At 40.5% G+C, this 12,248-nt stretch overlaps 1 pseudogene; it reads right to left on the bottom strand.

The window, feature by feature from the left end:
* Window positions 1-4,091, bottom strand: part of LOC146625124 (uncharacterized) — a 238,552-nt pseudogene extending 234,461 nt beyond the window's left edge.
* Window positions 4,092-12,248: the final 8,157 nt, after the last annotated feature.

Below are 12,248 nucleotides of genomic sequence, written 5' to 3' on the forward strand. Positions count from 1 at the left end.
GTGGACCTCGGTGCTGTACAGGACCTCCTGGAGCTGCTTGTCTCCTGGCATCTGGGCTTTCACTCGTATCTGAAGGACAAAATAGGAAAATCAAGTTGCTCTCACTGTCACCTGATTTCCACAGACTGCCATCTGACCACATCCCTGCAGTTGGATCCCACCGCCGTACCTCTAGGATGGGTCTTCTTGGTGTCAACCCAAACCACCCTCTCCTTCAGCTCTGAGCTGAATATATACACATGATTGCTTCTTAAAAAACAAACAAAAACAAAAAAACGTCCCCACACGGAGTGAGACTCAGTCTTGGATGCCCAGATCAGCCAGTGTGGTGTCCAAGAAAGGGAAGGGTTGGTTTGCCAAGTTGGGCTGTACCTCGATGGGCAGTGTCACCAACATGGGGATATCCTGCTCCGGTCTGACGCGCAACATCTTGTTGTGGGACCCCGGGAGCTTCCTGTCTGCCGATCCGCCTCTTCGTCGGCCTGCTCCACAGTCGCCGCCTCCTCCAGAGAGCGTTTTGTGTCGTCTGCTGCCAGCTTGACTTGCTGATCTTTATCTCAGGAGGCAGTGGGTTTTTACCCTCTCCCCCTTTGATCCTGTGCGTTATCGTTTAAAACTCGCTATCTGCATCTTTTGGCTCCAGCACGTCTTTATTGTTAGAGTTGTTGCTTGCTGTGTTCTTCTGCGGGGTGCTGATGATTCATTGTTCTGCTTCTTCTGATGGTAAACGCCTCTGGAAAGCCTGAATATGTGAGCGCGTCTGATTCATACAGAGTTCTGCTCTGCCCCCCCGGACTGATATATGCAGCCAGTGTGAATGTGTGTTATGTATCACTCACATGTTAGGTTCATTAGACTGACACAAGGGTGATGCACGGATGTTGGTGTTTTTAGGGCCAAGTGTGAAAGTGGAAGAAAGACAAATTCTTTTGAAATGTTAAAAGAATGTTGGAAATTTGATCAGAATACAGTAAAAATGAGAGAAACAGATATTTTTCTCAGATCATTGTGTTAAATTGTCATAATCGCCGTGTTCTCTTTAAGACTATCAGCTCTACTCTAAACAACCCTGAAAGCCTCTGCTGACACATGTCATCAGTTCCTTTCTTTCTTTGTAAACAAGGTCGAGTCTGTCAGGTCAGCAATAGAACTTCCTACAGATGACCCATCAGTGTTTATTCCATGACTGTAAACATGTTTCCATTTGTCACTTCAGTCTTTACTCTGAAATACAGGAAATGACATCATGGCTCAAAATCTTTGTCGTTCAAACAATTCTTTATTTAACAATATTTTAACTTTATTTAACAAAATACATTCAATAAAAACTTAAACAACAGAAAACTGATTTTTAATCCAACCACTGAAAAAAAAGGTAACGACTGAACACAAACAGAAGAACAATTTATAAAGATTAAAATGGAACTACAGGAAGTTTGATTCACAGCCTCATTTGAACTTTAACTTAAACTTAAGGAGAGCCGACCTGAGCTCTGTGGAGCCTGATCTCCAGGGTTTTAAGTTGGACTCTGAAACCAGAGGATGTTTCTCTCTCTTCAGATTCACTCTGATCCTGTGATGGGAACGATTTCAGCCCTGCGTGATCGCGCTGATGTTTGCACAGAGCAGATGATGAAGTGAATGTTTTGGCACAGTGGTAACAGTGAAACAGTTTATTAGTAACGTGGGATCGTTTGTGTGCAGAGTATGAACTGAGATTACTGAAGCTCTTGTCACACTGCTCACAGCTGTAGTTTCCTTCCATGTGTGTACGTTCATGCTCGTTACGATTACTTGACTGTGAGAAGCTTTTGTCACAGTGTCTGCACTTGTATGGTTTCGCTCCTGTGTGGACTCGTTTGTGTGTTTTAAGCTGACCTGCAGTGGTGAAGGATGACCCACACTGATCACAGAGGTGCTTTTTGACCCCACTGTGAAAGAGTTCATGTCGTTTTAACTTAGCTGATGTGGGGAAGCTTCTCCCACATTCTTTGCAGTATTTCAGTTTGTCTCCAGTGTGTTTACGTTGATGTATTTTTAGGCTGGCTTGCAGACTGAAAGTTTTTCCACAGATGTCACAACGAAAGTCTTTCCCACCACCACAGCGATGACAGGGTTGAGAAGTGGATCCATCTGTGTCGCTCTGCTTCTAAACAAAGACACAAAGACAGTGTAAGTCAGTCCTTCAACACTTTTATCCTGAAAGTCGCCTGAAATAAAGAGCATCTCTGCAGACGTCCAATTACATTTTACTGTTTCAATTAACACACTCAGTTTACTGGGCTACAATAACTACAATACTACCACCATAATACTACAGCAATACTTATTTAATATTACAGTAACCTCTGACTTACACTTAAATGAAATGAAAACCTGAATAATGGCTCAGAGCTACTCTTCGGTGCAGTAGAAGTGCTAACATGCTAACACAATTTAATGAGCAGACTTGTTCCAAACAGTCAGACTGAACTTACAAGAATAAAATAAAAATACAAACCTCACAGTAACTGCACTTGTAGAGTCTCTTTCTGGTGTGGATCTGTTGGTGTTGTCTCAGGTACTGTGGAGTTTTAAAAGTCTTCTCACACAGGTCACATTGATAAGGTCTCTCCTCAGTGTGGGTAAACATGTGGCGTTGTAACTGTGCGTCTGTTGTAAAGTATTTGCCACACTGATCACACCAGTACACATCTTCTCCGGAGTGAATGCGTAGGTGTATATTTCGGTACCCTAGCCGGCTGAAGGTTTTTCCACAGATGTCACAGCTGTATGCCTTAACTCCAGAGTGGGTAACTAGATGACTCTGTAAGTTGCTACTTCGAGTAAAAGCTCTGCCACACTGATCACAGCTGTAAGCTTTAACTCCACTGTGGACGACTTGGTGTCTTTTCAGGGAATTCTTCCAGGAAAACGACTTTCCACACAAGTCACAGCTGAACGGTCTCTCTCCAGTGTGGATGAGCTGATGTTGTTTTAGTTTAAACTTCCAGGTAAAATCCTTCCCACACTCGTCACAGGTGTTTTTTTTCTCTCTCTTTCTTCTGTGAGGTTTGTCGGCCTCCTGAGAGCGCTGACTTCTCGGTCCACGTTGGTCCTGCAGTGACAGAGATACAAACAGAGGCAGTGAGTGAAATGCAGTCATTAAACAAACTGAAGCTTCAAACTCCCTCCATTAACACTAGTTTTAAACCTGAAGGTGGAGTGTGGCACCAAACACCACCAGAACCTGAACGACTGCAGGTGCTGATAAGTTGCGGTCGCGGTATTTCAACATCTAGTTAGCAATACAGAAGACGAGCGAGAATAAATGGAGTAATATTTTTTATGTGGCAGGTAATTTCAAATGCAGCGATTCTATCAGCCCAACAAACATCAGCAAACACACAAACTGTTTGTGTGCAGTTTGTCTCACAATGTGATGTAAAGACTGCAGTAAAATCCTCTGCAGGTTAGTGCAGGATAAGCAGGCAAGTTTACTGTAATGTGATGGATTTAAGTAAAGAACAGTGTGTGAGTGGTGCACAGTGACTGTGGTGCTCATGTCAGAGTTAGATTACATCAAGTGTAGCAGAGATTAACTTAAACTTAAGCTCATGATGCTGACATTCATTCACTGAGCTCCACCCACATACCAACAGTTTAGTGTCTAATATAAAGACAGTGTACTGTCAGTGTAGAGAAAGGAAATCAGCCAGGACAACTCGTGAAACATCTGCTGACATCTGGTTGAATTCACAGAGAGCAGCAGGTCAGCTGATCACAGCCTGCACATTAAAAAAATCTACTGGAGCTCTCAATAGAAATGATTGTGAGCTGTGACCCTTTTCCCCACACTGAGCCACTACAGCTGATTTTAGGGTTGAATCCTGCTGAATCCCACTTTAACATCTTCCTGCTCATTTTGATGTTTAGAGGCAACGTCACCGTCTAAGATGTAGGCATTGTATACATTGTATACATTATTTCTACATTACATTAATATTGCACAAGGTTCATTTAGTTTAGCATAAAATATATATATCAGTACTTCAGCTTTTAATGGAGTATTTCTTAACACTAGTATCTGTCACCTTCTGTGTTGAGCTCATTGTTTTCTCTGCAGTGGCTGAGCTGAGTCCAAGTAGCTGAAATTTCCTCTGCTGCTCCGTCAGACTCTTCTCCTCCTCCTGATCAGCTGGGACAGAAAACAGAACTTTGTTAAGCTCCACACTGCACTGAAGAGTCAAAGTGTCTCATATGTTCATCTGAGAACACACAGAACACATTTTAGCTTCCCTGGGTGGACAACTTGTTTGAAACAAACACAAAAGGTTTGAGCACCGATACCAAATTCAGCAGTATGGCACACCAGTACCAGGAGAGCAATTCCTCTTTAAAATATGCCCTGGCCAAGAAAAAACCCGACAATATACGTGTGCCGTGAGAAATGATAGATAGATAGATAGATAGATAGATAGATAGATAGATAAATTTTATCTATCTATCTATTTCAAACATGCAAATATAATTGAAATAACAACAGAAAAAAATAAAAATAACAAAACTTAAAAATCATCAAGTTTTCATGTAAATATCTATGTCTACAGAATGTGTGTGCTCGAAAAGGAGTAGGATGAAGTTTTCTTGTTCCTACCCCCTTATTTCAAATTTCATTGCTTACAAATCCATATCCAGGATTCAACATTATTTGATCATATATTTAACTATGTACAAGTCTAACACATTGAACATACACAAATAAAACCATTTTCAGCACATAAACCAGAACAACAACAAACTACATTTTTTACATAAACTAATCACTCTGTTTATAACAGCCGCTTAATCTCTGAGTTTATTTTCTATCTATGTGACAAAAACCTTAATGAACACTTAAGGTTGGGTTACTCCGGCCTTGATTTATAAAAAATGAGGACACAATGAGACAACTCAGTCACTGAGAGGAAGATTTCCTATATTCATGCAATTTATTATTTTTGAACAATCCTGTGAATTTTTGTATTGATGTACTTGTCTTGATTTCATCTGTATATCCGAGTGGGTGTAGAAATCTGAGCCATCATCTGAGTAAGCCTCATCACAACTTTGCGCTGATAAAGGCAGCTGTGTTTTAGCCTGGAACACATTTATTTTTACATTTCTCATAAATGTATTTCATTATAGCACTTTTACCGCCAACATGTTGGGTCTTTTGGAGCCGGAAGTGACCTTATATGGAAGAAGGGTGGCGCTAGCTAGCTTAGTTAGCAAGCTGCATTCATAAGCTGTGCAGGTGCCACAGAGATGCTAAGTAGCCTTAATAACAGGCTAATAAAACAACAGAAACTCTGATTACAATGAGCTCATTTAAAAGCTTTCTTCTAATAAATTCTTTTCTTCTCTGTGTTTCACAACCTTTTGGTGATATCTTTCTGTAAATTAGTTTAAAGCAGCTTGAGTCAATTTAGTCAGATTTTTTTTTCCAACTTGTTCACAAAAACTTGAGAAGAGACACCGAGGAGAGCAACAGAAAGCCTCATTCAGGAGCTAAACTCAAGATTAACTAGACTCGGATTAATATTAGCTCGGTGCTTACCTTTAAATCAGTCTTGACAATAATCGGAGGGAAAAACGCCATAAAGCGGGAACTCGGCTTCTTCTTCTTCTGCTCTTGTATTTTTTGGCGGTTAAAGCTTTAAGGCGCATTACCGCCACCTGCTGGACTGGACTTTTCATGTCCCAAACATTATCAATTGGGCACAAATTTGTTGGAGTTTCTGTTAATAAAAAAGATGGAATTCAAGGATCTTGTTATTTGGTTTGTTTGTTTTCACCATTTACTCTACAATTTTCTGCCAGTGTATAGCAAACCCCACAGCTCAAATCAATGAAGAATTTAGTATTTTTAACATATTGCTTAAACTGGAACCAGCAGCTATATAGGCCTAATTTTTAATCCAAACATGTGATAGAGGTTTACCACCAGGAGAAGCAGACTGTAAATAAAAGACTGTGCTACTGAAAACTGTTAGTCTGACTTTGGATTGTAAATATGTTTCCATTTGTCACTTCTGTATTTGTATATGGCTCAAACTATTTGTTATGAAAGCAAAACAAACAAACTGATGTTGTATAAATTGATTCAGGATTATTTACTTCGAGTCCAGAAATCATAGCTGTCTCATCAGATCCAGTTGTGACATTAGCTATAGTTTCCGCGGAGGGTACTTGGTTCTGTATGACAGCACAGCTTTTAGGTTGAATTCAAGCGCTTGAGTACAGCCTGATAATTAGAGGCCTGCAAACTGTTTGCTGATGAACTTTGGAAGTAAAAGTACAGACAGCTATAGAAGACACAGGACACGAGATGGGTTCATTATTTCTTTTGAGTTCCATGTAACAATCCGTAACTCTGTAATTAATGAATGTGCCATTTAATCTTGGCTGCAGCCAAGATTAAATGGCACATTCATTAAATGGCTAAAATGGGTTGGCTGCCGTTCAGCATTTAGCACAAGTCAGCTTTTGATCAGAAAGTTTTCTGGTTTGATCCCTGGCTGCTCCAGTCTGCAGGCGAAATATCCTTGGACAAGATTGTAATCCCAAGCTGCTTTCTGATGCATCCATTGGAGTGTGAATGCTTTATAGAGTTTGTGAAACAGTTGTACGTGTGGTCAGATTGTTTTGTATTTGTGTGTGGATTGAAGCACATGTCTGAGAGCACATCAATCACTGCACATATTTTTTAAAATCTTAGTTTAAATAAAGTTTTTGATTATTTATTATAAAAAAGAGATGATATATATATAATGCAGTGGGCACTCTACCAGCTAACATGTCAGTTAATTTGACACATTGATTTATTTATCATTTCTTTTTCTCTCTCAGCTTTTCAGCTCCATATTTTTTGCCATTTCTTCCACACTCAACTCTGTTCTACAAGGTGAGCCCACAGTTAATGTAGGAGAGGGCAGGTGGCATTAAGAGATTTGATTGGGCAATCTAGGGCCCAGTTAGTTCTTCCTTTTGGTGAAAGCTGGGCTCTTCAGTTCAGCATGGCACAGCTCCAAAGATTCTGCAACATCAAACCCTCTGTCTGCTAATGTTACATCACCTGGGCTGAGGCAGTCCAGGTAATTGCAACAGTTTCTTGAAATTAGTTAATTCAGATATAAACAGAGTGACAGTTTACAGATTCAAACATGTCTCAGAGAAAACAGAAAAAAAACAGTAAAGCCCAACTCTCCTCTTTGTGATCAGGAAGACAAAATTCAACTTCCTGATCAAGTAGACAAATCATTCAACCAGCTTCTAGAAAAGGAAGATATTCAAAAGTTGAAAGAAATGGAACTCCTAGACAGGGAAGAAACTTTGAGCTCCAAGCAAAGCTTGATAAAGCACTAGAAAAACTAGTGCTGAAGGACAAAAAGAATCAGGAGCTGCAAGTAAAGCTTGATGAAAGACCGCACACAAATGAAGAGTTTCTTCAAGAAAAAAGGCTACAGGAGATAAAACAGAAGGAAATGGATTTCAAGCTCCAGGACATGGAGAAACACAACAAAGGCTTGCAAATCAAGCTTAATGAAGCTCTGCAAAAAATGAAAGAACTCCTCCAAGAAAAACAACAACAGGACATGAAGCAGTGCAAACTCCAAGGCATGGAGGAAAAATACAAAGCGCTTCAGGTAAAGCTTGATAAAACACTGAACAAAAATAAAGAGTTGCTTCAAGAACAAAAGCAACAAGAAATTAAACAGAAACAAACGGACTGCAAGCTTGAAGACGTGCAGGAAAAATACACAGCGCTGAAAATGAAACTTGATAAAGCACTGCAAAGAAATAAAGATTTCCTTCAAGAGAAAGAACAGCAAGACATGAAACAGAAACATCTGGATTGCAAACTTCAGAACATCGAGAAACACAACGAAGGCTCGCAAGTAATGCTTGATGAAGCTCTGCAAAAGAATAAAGAAATCCTTGAAGAGAAAGAAAAACTGGACCAGAGAGACACGCAGTGCCAACTCCAAGGTGTGCAGGAACAATACGGAGCGCTGCAGGTAAAGCTTGATGAAACACTGCACAAATATCAAGAGCTGCTTCAAGACCAAGAACAACAGGAAATAAAGCAGAAAGAAGACAAAGAAATTCTCCAGGACTTTGAGAGGAAAAACCAAAACCTGCAAGAACTTTATAACAAACTGAACTACAAAACACCTGAACTGGAAGAGGAAAAGGAAAAACTGCAAAACCAATGCTCAGAGATGCAGAGTAAGCTCAATGACATGCTGAGAAAAAACACAGAAGTCGAGGAACTTTCAGACAACGTGAAGTGCAAAAACACTGAGATACAGGTGCTAAAGCAACAACTAGAGAAAACAAACGAAGACCTGCAGTGTTCACTTCAAGAAATCGAGAGCAGAAGTCAGCAGTTGGAAGACACGCACAACAAATTACAACAGAGTTATACAGAGCTGCACGAGGCAAAGCTAATGCAGGAGGCAACATCTAAAGAAATGAAAGAAAGGCTCGAAGACAAACAAGCCAAATTAGAAGAAGTGGAGAAAACATGCAAGAGACTTGAGCAGGAGAATGCAGAAACAATCGATCAGTTGAGAACCCTCATCCTAGAGAAAAAAGTGCTCGTGGAAAAGCTCATGGAAAAGAAGAAAAAACGCTTCTGCTTCTTCTGGAGGAGGGACACTCCTGCTTTTTCTACTTTTTCTACTTTTTCTACTGCTAATGTCACCTCGTCTTCCTCCACCTCTGTTCCATCTTAATTTTCACCTCTCCTCTCCCTTTCTCTCCCTTTCTCTCCTGACACCTCTCCCTCCCCTGTCTCCCTTTAACTCCTATCACCTGTCCCATCTCCTCCCCCCCCCCCCCCCCCCCTCTCTCTTTTCACCCTCACCCCCCAACCAGTCCCGACAGTTGACTGCCCCCTCTAGAGCCTGGTTCTGTCATAGGTTTCTTCCTTTAAAGGGAGTTTTTCCTATCCACTGTCGCACCTAGTGCTTGCTCAGAGGGGATTGTTGGGGTTTTCTCTCCTCTATCTCTTTCCTCCTTTCTATCCCTTTCCTTTACCTTCTTCTTTACAACCCCTCCCCCCCTTTCTATTTCCTCAATAATTTAATAATAAACACAATTGGCAAAATTTTAAAAAGTCAGATCAATGTCTTCATTCAAGAATGAATTGTCTTTGTCACGGGGTCATGTGTATTTTGTGTTTTCCTCGGGCTGGTGATCCTTGCAGTTGTTGAGCCCAAGAGTCCAGATTTTTAGTGTTTTAATCACATTTAGTGTTACATTTTAGATCACAACAAAAGGATATCCACAATTTAGGATTCAGGCATTTGTCTTTTTCAATATCATAATCATTCTATGATTGAGTCGGTTACAGAAGCAGCAGTTAGCAGCAATAACTTCAATTCATCAACATTTGCAAGCATTTCTTTATACACAGCATTTCTGTCAGGTTGAGGTCTGGACTTCCATGCAGTAGATTTGCTGCTGTGCTTGGGCTCATTATCCTGTTGCATGGCCTAATTTAGGAGAAGCTTTAGCTGTTGGACAGACGGCCTCACATTTGACTCTAGAAAACTTTGGCATACAGAGGAGTTCGTGGACTGCAAGGTGCTTATTGCTTGTGTCTGCAGAACAAGCTCAAATCACCACAATTGAACCAGCGTACTTGACAGTGGATTTGAGGTGTTTGTGCTGTGTTTGATTTTTGCTGAAGTTACTGCTGTGCATTATGACCAAACCTCCACTTTAGTCTCATCTTTTAAAAATATGTTGCTCCAGAAGCTTTCAAGGGCAAATTTGCAAACCTCAACTGAGTTGTTGTGTTCTCTTTAGAGACAAGAAGCTTTCTCCTGGCGGCCCTTCCAGACCAACCATACTTGTTTTGTCTTTTTCTAATTAAACTGTCTTGAACATTAACATGCTGTTTAAGGCCTGTAGAGGCTCAGATGCAGCTCTTGGGTATTGTGCAGTTTCTGTGAGCACTGAACAGTCTTTGTGGTGGATCTGAATGCTCCAGACTAGCAAACTTGCTCATGGTCAGTTAATCAAGTGCATAGAGCCCTGTGATGAATTTTCACATTTACTCTGTGAATCTTCATTCTTCTAGCTAGTCTTTACTCTTCTAGAAGCTTTCTTTGCTCAGACGTCTGCAGCATTGAATCTATGTCTTCTCCACTGCTATTCCAAACAAGGTGCTGATGCAGGGGTCATTAGCACAGTAAGATTTAAGTGCACAAAATGTTCACATCATAATAGTAATAATAATTAGAGGAGAGTATTATGTAGTCCAAGAAGTGTGTGGCGAAGTTTTCAGTGCGGAGGAGGGAACCATGGTGTTCAGGAGCCAAACTGCTTTGGGGGAAAATGCTATTGCACAATCTTGCCGACCTGCTCCTGATGACGCAGTCGTCTTCTGGAGGGAAGTGTGGTAAACAGTTGATGGGAAGGGTGATGCGGGTCAGCCATGATGCTAGTGGCTTTCCCAGTGAGGTGTAAATATCCTGTAGACTGGGTAGAGAGCTGCCAATAACACGCTGTGCGGTCCACACAATCCTCTGGAGGGCTCTGCGATTGGACGCATGACAGTTTTCATACCAGACTGTGATGCAGCGGGTTAGGATGCTCTGCATGGTACCTCTGTAGAAAGTATTAAAGATGGGTTTGGGGATGTGCACCTTCTTCAGTCGTCTCTTAAAATGCAGTCGCTGCTGAGCTCTTTTAGTCACTGATTTGGTGTTGCTGGTCCAGGACAGGTCCAGGGGCGGATCTAGAGAAATTTTTCCAGGCTGGCATGGAAATCAAATGGGGTGGCAAAATCAAAGCCTTGTTTTAAAGACATATGCAGGTGTTACATATGATTAATATACATTAAGCATATGTTTCATATAAATATGGTCTATAACTTAATTATTTTCTATAGCCCACATAATTAAACATTTCAGTTACATAAAATGTGTGTACTGTATAGCCTGTATAATAAATAAATATGTAACCAATAAGTATAAAATCCAGAAAGCTACACAACACTGGGCGGGGGCTCATTTCCAAACACAAGTCTAACTTAAGTTTCATACTGTTTTTGTTAGAAAAAAATCAAATTGTACTGACTACTACTACTGCCAGAAAGCTGCACTGTCACAAACAATTATTGAAACCTCATTTTTCATGATTTGTTGGGTCAATATTCTGAGGTCCAAAATATAATTGGCCATTTTTGGCTGCTTTTGATTGTTGTTGTTTTTTTTACCTTGTCTTTCTTGGTATCATTCTTTTCAGCACAACCTCACACGTCCAAATTTACAGTTATTAAAACAACTGGTCTGAAATCACACAAACACATAAAACCCTAGTAGTAGTTATATTTTCTCTTTACTATAAAAACCACAGACATGTTTAGTAAATTATTTTCATAACTTGAAATGCAAATATAAGTGGTAATTTTTTTAAAAATTAATATTAAACAAAAATTTTGTAAATAATAAAGTTATATACAACTATTCATCTAAAAATGCAGGCAATGCATCTGGGGTTCTTATTTTTATTTTTTTGCACAGCCATTTTAAAAATACTACAACAATCAGGTGTCACAATAAGACGCCCCACAAATTATTTGTGCCAGTAAAAAAAAAAAATGTCAACCACAAGACAGAGAAGAACATCACAGGGAGAAACCCTGCAGGCCTGACAGCAGGTGTATCGCTCATTCTGTTTTCCACCTGGAGACAGTGTTCACACGGCATTCTGCCTGTGTAACTTGTGTAACTACACAAGTTAACACAATTCAATTCAATTCAATTTTATTTATATAGCGCCAAATCACAACAAAAGTCGCCTCAAGGCGCTTCATAGATACAGAGAAAAACCCAACAATCATATGACCCCCTATGAGCAAGCACTTGGGCGACAGTGGGAAGGAAAAACTCCCTTTTAACAGGAAGAAACCTCCAGCTGAACCAGGCTCAGGGAGGGGCGGGGCCATCTGCTGCGACCGGTTGGGGTGAGAGAAGGAAAACAGGATAAAAGACCTGCTGTGGAAGAGAGACAGAGGTTAATAACAGATATGATTCAATGCAGAGAGGTCTATTAACTCATACTGAGTGAGAAAGGTGACTGGAAAGGAAAAACTCAATGCATCATGGGAATCCCCGGCAGCCTACGTCTATTGCAGCATAACTAAGGGAGGATTCAAGGTCACCTGGTCCAGCCCTAACTATATGCTTTAGCAAAGAGGAAAGTTTTAAGCC

This window comes from Diplotaxodon limnothrissa, linkage group LG9, assembly GCF_057381915.1.
Source record: "Diplotaxodon limnothrissa isolate DT_005_m linkage group LG9, D_limnothrissa_male_GT1.1, whole genome shotgun sequence".
In the NCBI taxonomy this organism is placed as follows: domain Eukaryota; kingdom Metazoa; phylum Chordata; class Actinopteri; order Cichliformes; family Cichlidae; genus Diplotaxodon; species Diplotaxodon limnothrissa.